General features: G+C 60.3%; 1 non-coding gene across 1 annotated transcript; it reads right to left on the reverse strand.

The window, feature by feature from the left end:
- Positions 1–1702: 1702 nt before the first annotated feature.
- On the reverse strand, positions 1703–3517 carry LOC142791292 (small subunit ribosomal RNA). The gene has a single exon (XR_012890141.1). It is a non-coding gene; the product is annotated as a small subunit ribosomal RNA (ribosomal RNA).
- Positions 3518–10710: the final 7193 nt, after the last annotated feature.

Genomic DNA, 10710 nt, shown 5'->3' on the forward strand with positions numbered 1-10710 from the left:
CAATTCCGTACAGTCAAAACCAAACGTTTCTGGCACTCGGCCAAACAGTGGCCAAGAAGGGCGCTTTTCAGCGCACGCTTGGACTCCAAAACTCTGCCGCGCCTTTTTCGGCTGCCGCAAATCGAGCAAACGGTGTGTTTCGGACGGCGTTTCGCTTCCGCTACTTGCGAGTGCTTTCGTGGTCCACCCCTCTATAAATACTCGGGAGGCGTCGAAGCCGGTTCTCCAAGCCGGACCCGTAGGTATCGTTGTGTGCTCGCTCTCATTGGCCCGCCTAACCAGAAAATGCCTGCGGTACACCCATTTGGATAAGAGTGCACGCAGATGCGGGCCTCGACGGCTACACATTTCCTCGGGCGGCCGCCTCCCGGCCTCCGTGGAGCGCGGGATGCACGGTCCCATCGACAAGCCTCTCCCGTTTTTACCGTGGCGTCGCGGTTCACCACGGCGGGCGGGTCGGTCTCCTCCGCATAAAAAGGGGGACCCCCGCTTTTTGTTCCACGAAATCGCACAAGCTTTTTTCGCATCCACGGTTTGCCACCGCACACCAAAATGCCGATCCGGCTGCCTACTTTAGCCAACAGGTGGAGCCAGGCGCGCCGTACTTGCGCGGCACTTCCCACGTCCACCGAAGTCGGTGCCAAGGACCACTTTCGGCGCCGGAGCCGCGTACGAGCCTACTCGAGGCGGAAGAACGAAGCCAGCAAGGGCCTGGCCGCAAGTGCGTTCAATTGTCGGGACGTCCAAGTCCCTCGTTCTTCCGTGCTTCCTCTTTCGGCAAGTCGTTGCGGCACCTTCCCAAAGCGCGCAGACCCGCTAATCGCGACGAGCGCGACGTGGCCGTGCCGCCTTTCCCTCGGCAGCAAGCAAAACGCCTGGCAACGTCGACGCTCCCCTAACCGCGATCTCGCACCGTGTTTCGTGTGGCGAATTCAAAAGCCGGCCGGCGCTGCTGCAACCATTACGGTCGGTACGCATACGCCGCGGAGGGCGGGACGGTCATCGGAGCGTGCGGTTCCTCCATCGAGTACTGCGCACCTCGGCCGTCGCATCGCCGTGCCATGACCGGCCGCGCGTCAACGCGAACCGGTGCCAGCGAGATCCCTCGCCTGCAAGAACCGACCGGCAGCCTCCGTCACCCGAGGACGCGGAGGCGCTTGCCGCGGACGGCGGGACGGTATGCACTGGTGCACAGCGGACCCGTCACATCGCCAGTTCCTTGACCGACCGCCGACGCTTGTGCCGTTCCTCTCGTACTTGGCAGTCGCCGCGCGATTGTCGGGTCTCGTTCTTGCACGCTCGAACGGTCGGGAGGGCACTCGGCTGGCGTTTCGGGAACGCGCAGCCTCGCCTTCTACCGACGTAACCACGACTCGCCGTTCGCGCTCCGCCGCTCCTGTTTACAGTACTAGGCGGTCCCGCAGCGGTCGGGTCGCGCATTTCGAGCGCTTCGAGCCACGGTGCAGTGGCGGGTCGAAAGCCGACCTATGAGTGCGTTGCGCCGTTTGTACCCGCGTCCGCCACCTGGCCGACCGTCCAAGGTCGCGGTGTTGGCGTCCGCTGGGCGCAACAATTTGTCACGGGGTGCCGCTCCACATTCAGGCAGCCCCGTGGGGAAAAGCCGACCCCGCGTCCAAACGGGGTCAGCGGCAGAAAGTGTCGGGCGCAGACGCAGCTGAGGCGCTCACCCTTCACAATCCGTTAATGATCCTTCCGCAGGTTCACCTACGGAAACCTTGTTACGACTTTTACTTCCTCTAAATGATCAAGTTTGGTCATCTTTCCAACAGACCGGCGCAACCGAAAGGCCGCGCCGGACATCGGTCCGAAGACCTCACTAAATCATTCAATCGGTAGTAGCGACGGGCGGTGTGTACAAAGGGCAGGGACGTAATCAACGCGAGCTTATGACTCGCGCTTACTGGGAATTCCTCGTTCAAGGGGAACAATTGCAAGCCCCTATCCCAATCACGAAAGAAGTTCCACGGGTTACCCAGTCTTTTCAGACAGGGATAAAGACACGCTGCTTCCTTCAGTGTAGCGCGCGTGCGGCCCCGGACATCTAAGGGCATCACAGACCTGTTATTGCTCTGTTTCGTGCGGCTAGGAGCCGCTTGTCCCTCTAAGAAGGTTGTAAGGTGCTGGGAACCCCGCACCTATTTAATAGGCTAGAGTCTCGTTCGTTATCGGAATTAACCAGACAAATCGCTCCACCAACTAAGAACGGCCATGCACCACCATCCACCGAATCAAGAAAGAGCTCTCAATCTGTCAATCCTCCCAGTGTCCGGGCCGGGTAAGTTTTCCCGTGTTGAGTCAAATTAAGCCGCAGGCTCCACTCCTGGTGGTGCCCTTCCGTCAATTCCTTTAAGTTTCAGCTTTGCAACCATACTTCCCCCGGAACCCAAATACTTTGGTTTCCCGGAAGCTGCCCGCCGAGTCATTTGAGTAACTCAGGCGGATCGCTGGTTGGCATCGTTTATGGTCAGAACTAGGGCGGTATCTGATCGCCTTCGAACCTCTGACTTTCGTTCTTGATCAATGAAAACATTCTTGGCAAATGCTTTCGCAGTAGTTCGTCTTGCGACGGTCCAAGAATTTCACCTCTAGCGCCGCAATACGAATGCCCCCGTCCGTCCCTCTTAATCATTACCTCGTATTCCAAAAACCAACAGAACAGAAACGAGGTCTTGTTCTATTATTCCATGCAAGTTTATTCAGGCGACTCGCCTGCGTTGAGCACTCTAATTTTTTCAAAGTAAAAGCACCGGCCATCTCGAGGCACACAATGAAGTGCACCAAGAAAGAACCGGCATGATGTTCAGTCCGAGCCGTCGCATCGGGTAGATGCACTACTCGTCTGGAACTGAGATCCAACTACGAGCTTTTTAACCGCAGCAGCTTTAGTATACGCTATTGGAGCTGGAATTACCGCGGCTGCTGGCACCAGACTTGCCCTCCAATTGATCCTCGTTAAAGGATTTAGAGTGTACTCATTTCAATTACGGGGCCTCAAAAGAGTCCCGTATTGTTATTTTTCGTCACTACCTCCCCGTGCCGGGAGTGGGTAATTTGCGCGCCTGCTGCCTTCCTTGGATGTGGTAGCCGTTTCTCAGGCTCCCTCTCCGGAATCGAACCCTGATTCTCCGTTACCCGTAACAACCATGGTAAGCAAGTAACCTACCATCGAAAGTTGATAAGGCAGACACTTGAAAGAAACGTCGCCGGCTCGTGGCCATGCGATCAGCACAAAGTTATCCAGAGTCACCACACAATACGGGCCGAAACCCGATCGATCTTGGTCTAATAAAAGCACCCGTTACCCAAAGGGCTCCAGGCTCACTGCATGTATTAGCTCTAGAATTGCCACAGTTATCCAAGTAGGAAGAAACGATCTAAGGAACCATAACTGATTTAATGAGCCATTCGCGGTTTCGCCTTATTTCGGCATGTACTTAGACATGCATGGCTTAATCTTTGAGACAAGCATATGATTACTGGCAGGATCAACCAGGTAATCGTTCGACTGCGCGTCCGTCCTCGCCCTCGGCGGGCCGGACGCAGTCTGTGTGCGGCGGAGGCCACCTTCAGGCGCCCCAACACGCTTATTTTGCACTCCGAGATGACGGCGTTCGAGCTCGCTACGGCACAACCTTCCCGAAAGACGAGTGGGAGCCGTGCGGCAAGAAGCACGTTCATGCTCGCTCTTTTTCGTTGCATCGACTCGGTCGCGCCGTGCGGGTTGCCCAAGCCCGCTGCACTGTCGGTGGACCGGCCGGAACTAGCAACGGAGCCGAGACTGCAAAGCCGCCAGACGACGGGTCACGCCCGCGTCTTCGGCGCTTTCGCATCTGAATCGCCCGAGGACGACACGGAACACACCTCGATATCGTGGTAAAACGGCACCGTCCGACAACCAGCCCCTAACGCATCAAGCGGATGAGGCTGCAGACGACTGCCGTGGATTCCCCTGGAGCAGACCCGAGGACACGCTTGACGAGGCCGAAGCCCGCCGCATATCAGACACCCGGTCGCTTTCGCGTACGCCGCTCACGAGAACCCCCACATAATAGCAGCGATAAGTACCCAGACCTCCTTGGGCCCTAATACGAGCGTACTCGAGAAAATTTCACCGCGGGTGTGCCCCGAAACGTGTGGCATGTTGAGCGTGCCACAAGTCTACGTCGCTCTCAAACCCGCCGAGGTCGTAGAATTTGCGACCCTACTCACGAAATTCCCACCGAGGATACGGCCGCAAACGTACCGCACCTTGGGTAGGCCACGAGTTTGTGCAACACTACGCTGACGGCACAGCACCGAGGTCGTGCGCGCACGCACGGGAAAATTCCGCCGCGGTTTCTGCCGAAAACGTGAGGCACCACGACTCTCCGCAAGTTCGCGTCGACTGCGAAAGACCGAAGTCGTGAACGACGTGTCCGCTACTCGCCGCCGACACGCTGGACACCAAACGTACAACGACTCGACGGCGTCGTAGAGGCCCACGACGCGGTTTTCCTTAACGACGTCTCGGCGTGGCACCGACAGGTTAGAACGGCCGACCAACGTTCCCTGTCCGCCGTTCGGCTCAGTCGAAGGGCTCGGCGACTTCGGCAACGCTGCGAAGCCGCACGGTGACGCACGCCATGTACCCATTTTTTTTTTTCTTTCTGCGTCTGCCGGGGTGCCCCTATAATAGCAGCGATAAGCACCCAGACCGCCGTGAGTCGCTCGCCCCGGCTGACGTGGTTTTTCGTACTCCTGCGGCGGTCGCCGTCAAGCACGTCCAAATACGCTACTTTCGTGGGCGCATTCACGCTCTTTCGCTTCGCCGGAGTGCCAGCACTCACTCTGCCAAAAACGGCGAACATCCGAGCGGCGGTTCCCACTTTTGCGTCGGCGTCGCAAACCCCGCCCCGGCAGACGAGGTTTGCCGTACTCGTGCGACGGTGGCCGGCGGGCACGTCGAAAGACGCCGATATCGTGCGCGAATTGGCGCACCTTGGCTTCACCGGAGTGCCGCCACTGACTCCTCCAAAAACGGCGAAGATCCGAGCGGCGCTTCCCACTTTCGCATCGGCGTCCCGAACTCCGCCCCGGCTGACGCGGTTTACCGTACTCGTGCGACGGTCGCCGGCGAGCACGTGGAAAGACGCCGATATCGTGCCCGAATCGGCTCCGTTCGGCTTCGCCGGAGTGCCAGCACTGGCTCGGCGAAAGACGACGAACATCCGAGCGACGGTTCTCACTATTGCGTACGCGTCGCAAACCCCGCCCCGGCAGACGCACTTTGCCGTACTCGTGCGACGGTCGCCGGCGAGCACGTAGAAAGACGCCGATATCGTGCCGGAATCGGCCCCGTTTGGCTTCGCCGGAGTGCCAGCACTCACTCGGCCACAAACGGCGAACATCCGAGCGGCGGTTCCCACTTAGCCGTCGGCGTCCCGAACTCCGCCCCGGCAGACGCGGTTGCCGAGCTCGTGCGACTAGCGACCGCGAAGCCGTCTCGCGACGCCGCTTTCGTGCGCGGCTCCCACTGCGACCTGGGTCACCCGAGGTCGACGAGCAAAAAAGAATGTCGAAAAAAAATTTTTTTTTTTTTTGCGTCTGCCGGGGTGCCCCTATAATAGCAGCGATAAGCACCCAGACCGCCATGGGTCGCTCGCCCCGGCTGACGTGGTTTTTCGTTTTCCTGCGGTGGTCGTCGTCAAGCACGTCCAAACACGCCACTTTCGTGGGCGCATTCGCGCTCTTTCGCTTCGCCGGAGTGCCAGCACTCACTCTGCCAAAAACGGCGAACATCCGAGCGGCGGTTCCCACTTTTGCGTCGGCGTCGCAAACCCCGCCCCGGCAGACGAGGTTTGCCGTACTCGTGCGACGGTGGCCGGCGGGCACGTCGAAAGACGCCGATATCGTGCGCGAATTGGCGCACCTTGGCTTCACCGGAGTGCCGCCACTGACTCCTCCAAAAACGGCGAAGATCCGAGCGGCGCTTCCCACTTTCGCATCGGCGTCCCGAACTCCGCCCCGGCTGACGCGGTTTACCGTACTCGTGCGACGGTCGCCGGCGAGCACGTGGAAAGACGCCGATATCGTGCCCGAATCGGCTCCGTTCGGCTTCGCCGGATTGCCAGCACTGGCTCGGCGAAAGACGACGAACATCCGAGCGACGGTTCTCACTATTGCGTACGCGTCGCAAACCCCGCCCCGGCAGACGCACTTTGCCGTACTCGTGCGACGGTCGCCGGCGAGCACGTAGAAAGACGCCGATATCGTGCCGGAATCGGCCCCGTTTGGCTTCGCCGGAGTGCCAGCACTCACTCGGCCACAAACGGCGAACATCCGAGCGGCGGTTCCCACTTAGCCGTCGGCGTCCCGAACTCCGCCCCGGCAGACGCGGTTGCCGAGCTCGTGCGACTAGCGACCGCGAAGCCGTCTCGCGACGCCGCTTTCGTGCGCGGCTCCCACTGCGACCTGGGTCACCCGAGGTCGACGAGCAAAAAAGAATGTCGAAAAAAATTTTTTTTTTTTTTTTGCGTCTGCCGGGGTGCCCCTATAATAGCAGCGATAAGCACCCAGACCGCCATGGGTCGCTCGCCCCGGCTGACGTGGTTTTTCGTTTTCCTGCGGTGGTCGTCGTCAAGCACGTCCAAACACGCCACTTTCGTGGGCGCATTCGCGCTCTTTCGCTTCGCCGGAGTGCCAGCACTCACTCTGCCAAAAACGGCGAACATCCTAGTGGCGGTTCCCACTTTTGCGTCGGCGTCGCCAACCCCGCCCCGGCATACGCGGTTTGCCGTACTCGTGCGGCGGTGGCCGGCGGGCACGTCGAAAGACACCGATATCGTGCGCGAGTCGATGCTTCTTGGTCTCGCAGGAGGGCCGCCACTCACTCCTGCAAAAACGGCGAAGATCCGAGCGGCGCTTCCCACTTTTTCGTCGGCGTCGCAAACCTCGCCCCGGCAGACGCGCTTTGCCGTACTCGTGCGACGGTCGCCGGCGAGCACGTCGAAATACGCCGATATCGTGCCCGAATCGGCCCCGTTTCGCTTCGCCGGAGTGCCAGCACTCGCTCGGCCAAAGACGACGAACATCCGAGCGACGGTTCCCACTATTGCGTACGCGTCGCGAACCCCGCCCCGGCAGACGCGGTTTGCCGTACTCGTGCGGCGGTGGCCGGCGGGCACGTCGAAAGACGCCGATATCGTGCACGAATTGGCGCTCCTTGGCTTCACCGGAGTGCCAGCACTCACTCGGCCAAAAACGGCGAACATCCGAGCAGCGGTACCCACTTAGCCGTCGGCATCCCGAACTCCGCGCCGGCTGACGCGGTTGCCGAGCTCGTGCGACTAGCGACCGCGAACGCGTCTCGCGACGCCGCTTTCGTGCGCGGCTCCCATTGCGACCTGGGTTACCCGAGCTCGACCAGCAAAAAAGAAGGTCGAAAATTTTTTTTTTTTTTTTCTGCGTCTGCCGGGGTGCCCCTATAATAGCAGCGATAAGCACCCAGACCGCCGTGTGTCGCTCGCCCCGGCTGACGTGGTTTTTCGTACTCCTGCAGCGGTCGCCGTCACGCACGTCCAAATACGCCACTTTCGTGGGCGCATTCGCGCTCTTTCGCGTCGCCGGAGTGCCAGCACTCACTCTGCCAAAAACGGCCAACATCCGAGCGGCGGTTCCCACTTTTGCGTCGGCGTCGTAAACCCCGCCCCGGCAGACGCGGTTTGCCCTACTCGTGCGACGGTCGCCGGCGAGCGCGTCGAAAGACGCCGATATCGTGCGCTAATTGGCGCTCCTTGGCTTCTCCGGAGTGCCGCCACTCACTCCTCCAAAAACGGCGAAGATCCGAGCGGCGTTCTCCACTTTCGCATCGGCGTCCCGAACTCCGCCCGGGCTGACGCGGTTTACCGTACTCGTGCGACGGTCGCCGGCGGGCACGTCGAAAGACGCCGATATCGTGCCGTAATCGGCCCCGTTTGGCTTCGCCCGAGTGCCAGCACTCACTCGGCCAAAAACGGCGAACATCCGAGCAGCGTTTCCCACTTTCGCATCGGCGTCCCGAAGCCCGCCCCGGCAGACGCGGTTTGCCCTACTCGAGCGACGGTCGCCGGCGATCACGTCGAAAGGCGCCGAATTCGTGCACGAATCGATGCTTCTTGGTCTCGCAGGAGGGCCGCCACTCACTCCTGCAAAAACGGCGAAGATCCGAGTTGCGCTTCCCACTTTTTCGTCGGCGTCCCGAACTACGCCCCGGCTGACGCGGTTTACCGTACTCGTGCGACGGTCGCCGGCGGGCACTTCAAAATACGCCGATTTCGTGGGCGCATTCACGCTGTTTCGCTTCCCCGGAGTGCCAACACTCACTCTGCCGAAAGCGGCGATCATCCGAGCGGCGGTTCCCACTTTTGCGTCGGCTTCGCAAACGGCGCCCCGGCAGACGCGCTCGTGCGACGTACTCGTGCGACGGTCGCCGGCGAGCACGTCGAAAGACGCCGATATCGTGCTCGAATCGACCCCGTTTCGCTTCGCCGGAGTGCTGCCAGTCACGGCGCAGAAAACGGCGAACAAGTGTTTTTTTTTTTTTTTTCCTAGAATTTGTGTTATAGAAGGCACATTTGATATCGGACGATAATTTTCAACTTTATCACGCGCACCGATTTTCGTGTAGAGGTTTGCAAGTTTATGGGAATTTCTCCACTTGGAATAATGCGATTTAGTAGTACTACGAGAACTTCATGGATGTACTCAAGGGTACGGGGCAAGTCAGTTACGTCAACACCTGCAGATTTTTTACACTTCAAACTGAAAATTGTTGGTTGTGAGTCCTCGTGTGATATTAAAGGCCGATTCGCTAACACATAGAACAAAGAAAGAAAGGAAGAAAAAACGCCCGCGCTCGCTCAAGAAACCTGGGTTCGCAACAAGTGGCAACAACAAGCAACCGAGCGAGTGCGCCAAAACCCGTGGCGGCCGAACAAACGCGAAGTCCCAACCGCGTCAGCCGGGGCGGCACGGGACAGGAAAAATCACTTCAGCCGGGGCGGCGGGGCACCGAATAAACCTCGTCACCTCGTCGCAGGATAAAAGAGGACACAAAAAGTCTAAACAGCGTCTGCTGGAGCGAATGCGTAATAAAACAACAACAACAACAAAAAAAAAAAACACCCGCGCTCAAGAAGTCTGCAATCACCACAAAAGGCGACTGTGACCGAGCAGCGTCAGCCGGGGCCGTGCGGAAACGGAAAAACCGCGACTACCGGGGCGTCGAGGCACCGAAAAATCCACTTCAGCCGCGGCGAAAAAAAAAAACAAAAAGAAAGACGGAGGGGGGGGGGGGGAACCACGTCTGCCGGGGCGAAGGAAAAAAAAAAACGCGTCTGCCGGGGCGAGCCCGGGTGCGGCACCACCGGGAAAACTGTGGCAAACAGACATGGCGATCGAGTGAGTGGGCCGCCAGCCAGGCTCAGCCAAAAAGTGCAAAGTCCGAACTGCGTCAGCCGGGGCGGCAAAAACCACGTCAGCCGGGGCGGCGCAAAAAACCGCGTCTGCCGGGGCGGCACGAAACCGCGTCAGCCGGGGCGGCGCGAAAACTGCGTCAGCCGGGGCGAAAGAAAAAAAAAAAAAAAACGCGTCTGCCGGGGCGAGCCCGGGTGCGGCACCACCGGGAAAACTGTGGCAAACAGACATGGCGATCGAGTGAGTGGGCCGCCAGCCAGGCACAGCCGAAAAGTGCAAAGTCCGAACCGTGTCAGCCGGGGCGGCAAAAAACCGCGTCAGCCGGGGCGGCGCAAAAAACCGCGTCTGCCGGGGCGGCACGAAACCGCGTCAGCCGGGGCGGCGCGAAAACTGCGTCAGCCGGGGCGAGCCCGGGTGCGGCACCACCGGGAAAACTGTGGCAAACAGACATGGCGATCGAGTGAGTGGGCCGCCAGCCAGGCTCAGCCAAAAAGTGCCAAGTCCGAACTGCGTCAGCCGGGGCGGCAAAAAACCGCGTCAGCCGGGGCGGCGCAAAAAACCGCGTCTGCCGGGGCGGCGCGAAAACCGCGTCTGCCGGGGCGGCGCGAAAACTGCGTCAGCCGGGGCGAAAGAAAAAAAAAAACGCGTCTGCCGGGGCGAGCCCGGGTGCGGCACCACCGGGAAAACTGTGGCAAACAGACATGGCGATCGAGTGAGTGGGCCGCCAGCAAGGCTCAGCCAAAAAGTGCTAAGTCCGAACTGCGTCAGCTGGGGCGGCAAAAAACCGCGTCTGCCGGGGCGGCACGAAACCGCGTCAGCCGGGGCGGCGCGAAAACCGCGTCTGCCGGGGCGGCACGAAACCGCGTCAGCCGGGGCGGCGCGAAAACTGCGTCAGCCGGGGCGAGCCCGGGTGCGGCACCACCGGGAAAACTGTGGCAAACAGACATGGCGATCGAGTGAGTGGGCCGCCAGCCAGGCACAGCCGAAAAGTGCTAAGTCCGAACTGCGTCAGCCGGGGCGGCAAAAACCGCGTCAGCCGGGGCGGCGCGAAAACCGCGTCTGCCGGGGCGGCACGAAACCGCGTCAGCCGGGGCGGCGCGAAAACTGCGTCAGCCGGGGCGAGCCCGGGTGCGGCACCACCGGGAAAACTGTGGCTAACAGACATGGCGATCGAGTGAGTGGGCCACCAGCCAGGCTCAGCCAAAAAATGCTAAGTCCGAACTGCGTCAGCCGGGGCGGCAAAAACCGCGTCAGCCG

Source organism: Rhipicephalus microplus, unplaced genomic scaffold (genome assembly GCF_043290135.1).
Source record: "Rhipicephalus microplus isolate Deutch F79 unplaced genomic scaffold, USDA_Rmic scaffold_156, whole genome shotgun sequence".
NCBI classification, from domain to species: domain Eukaryota; kingdom Metazoa; phylum Arthropoda; class Arachnida; order Ixodida; family Ixodidae; genus Rhipicephalus; species Rhipicephalus microplus.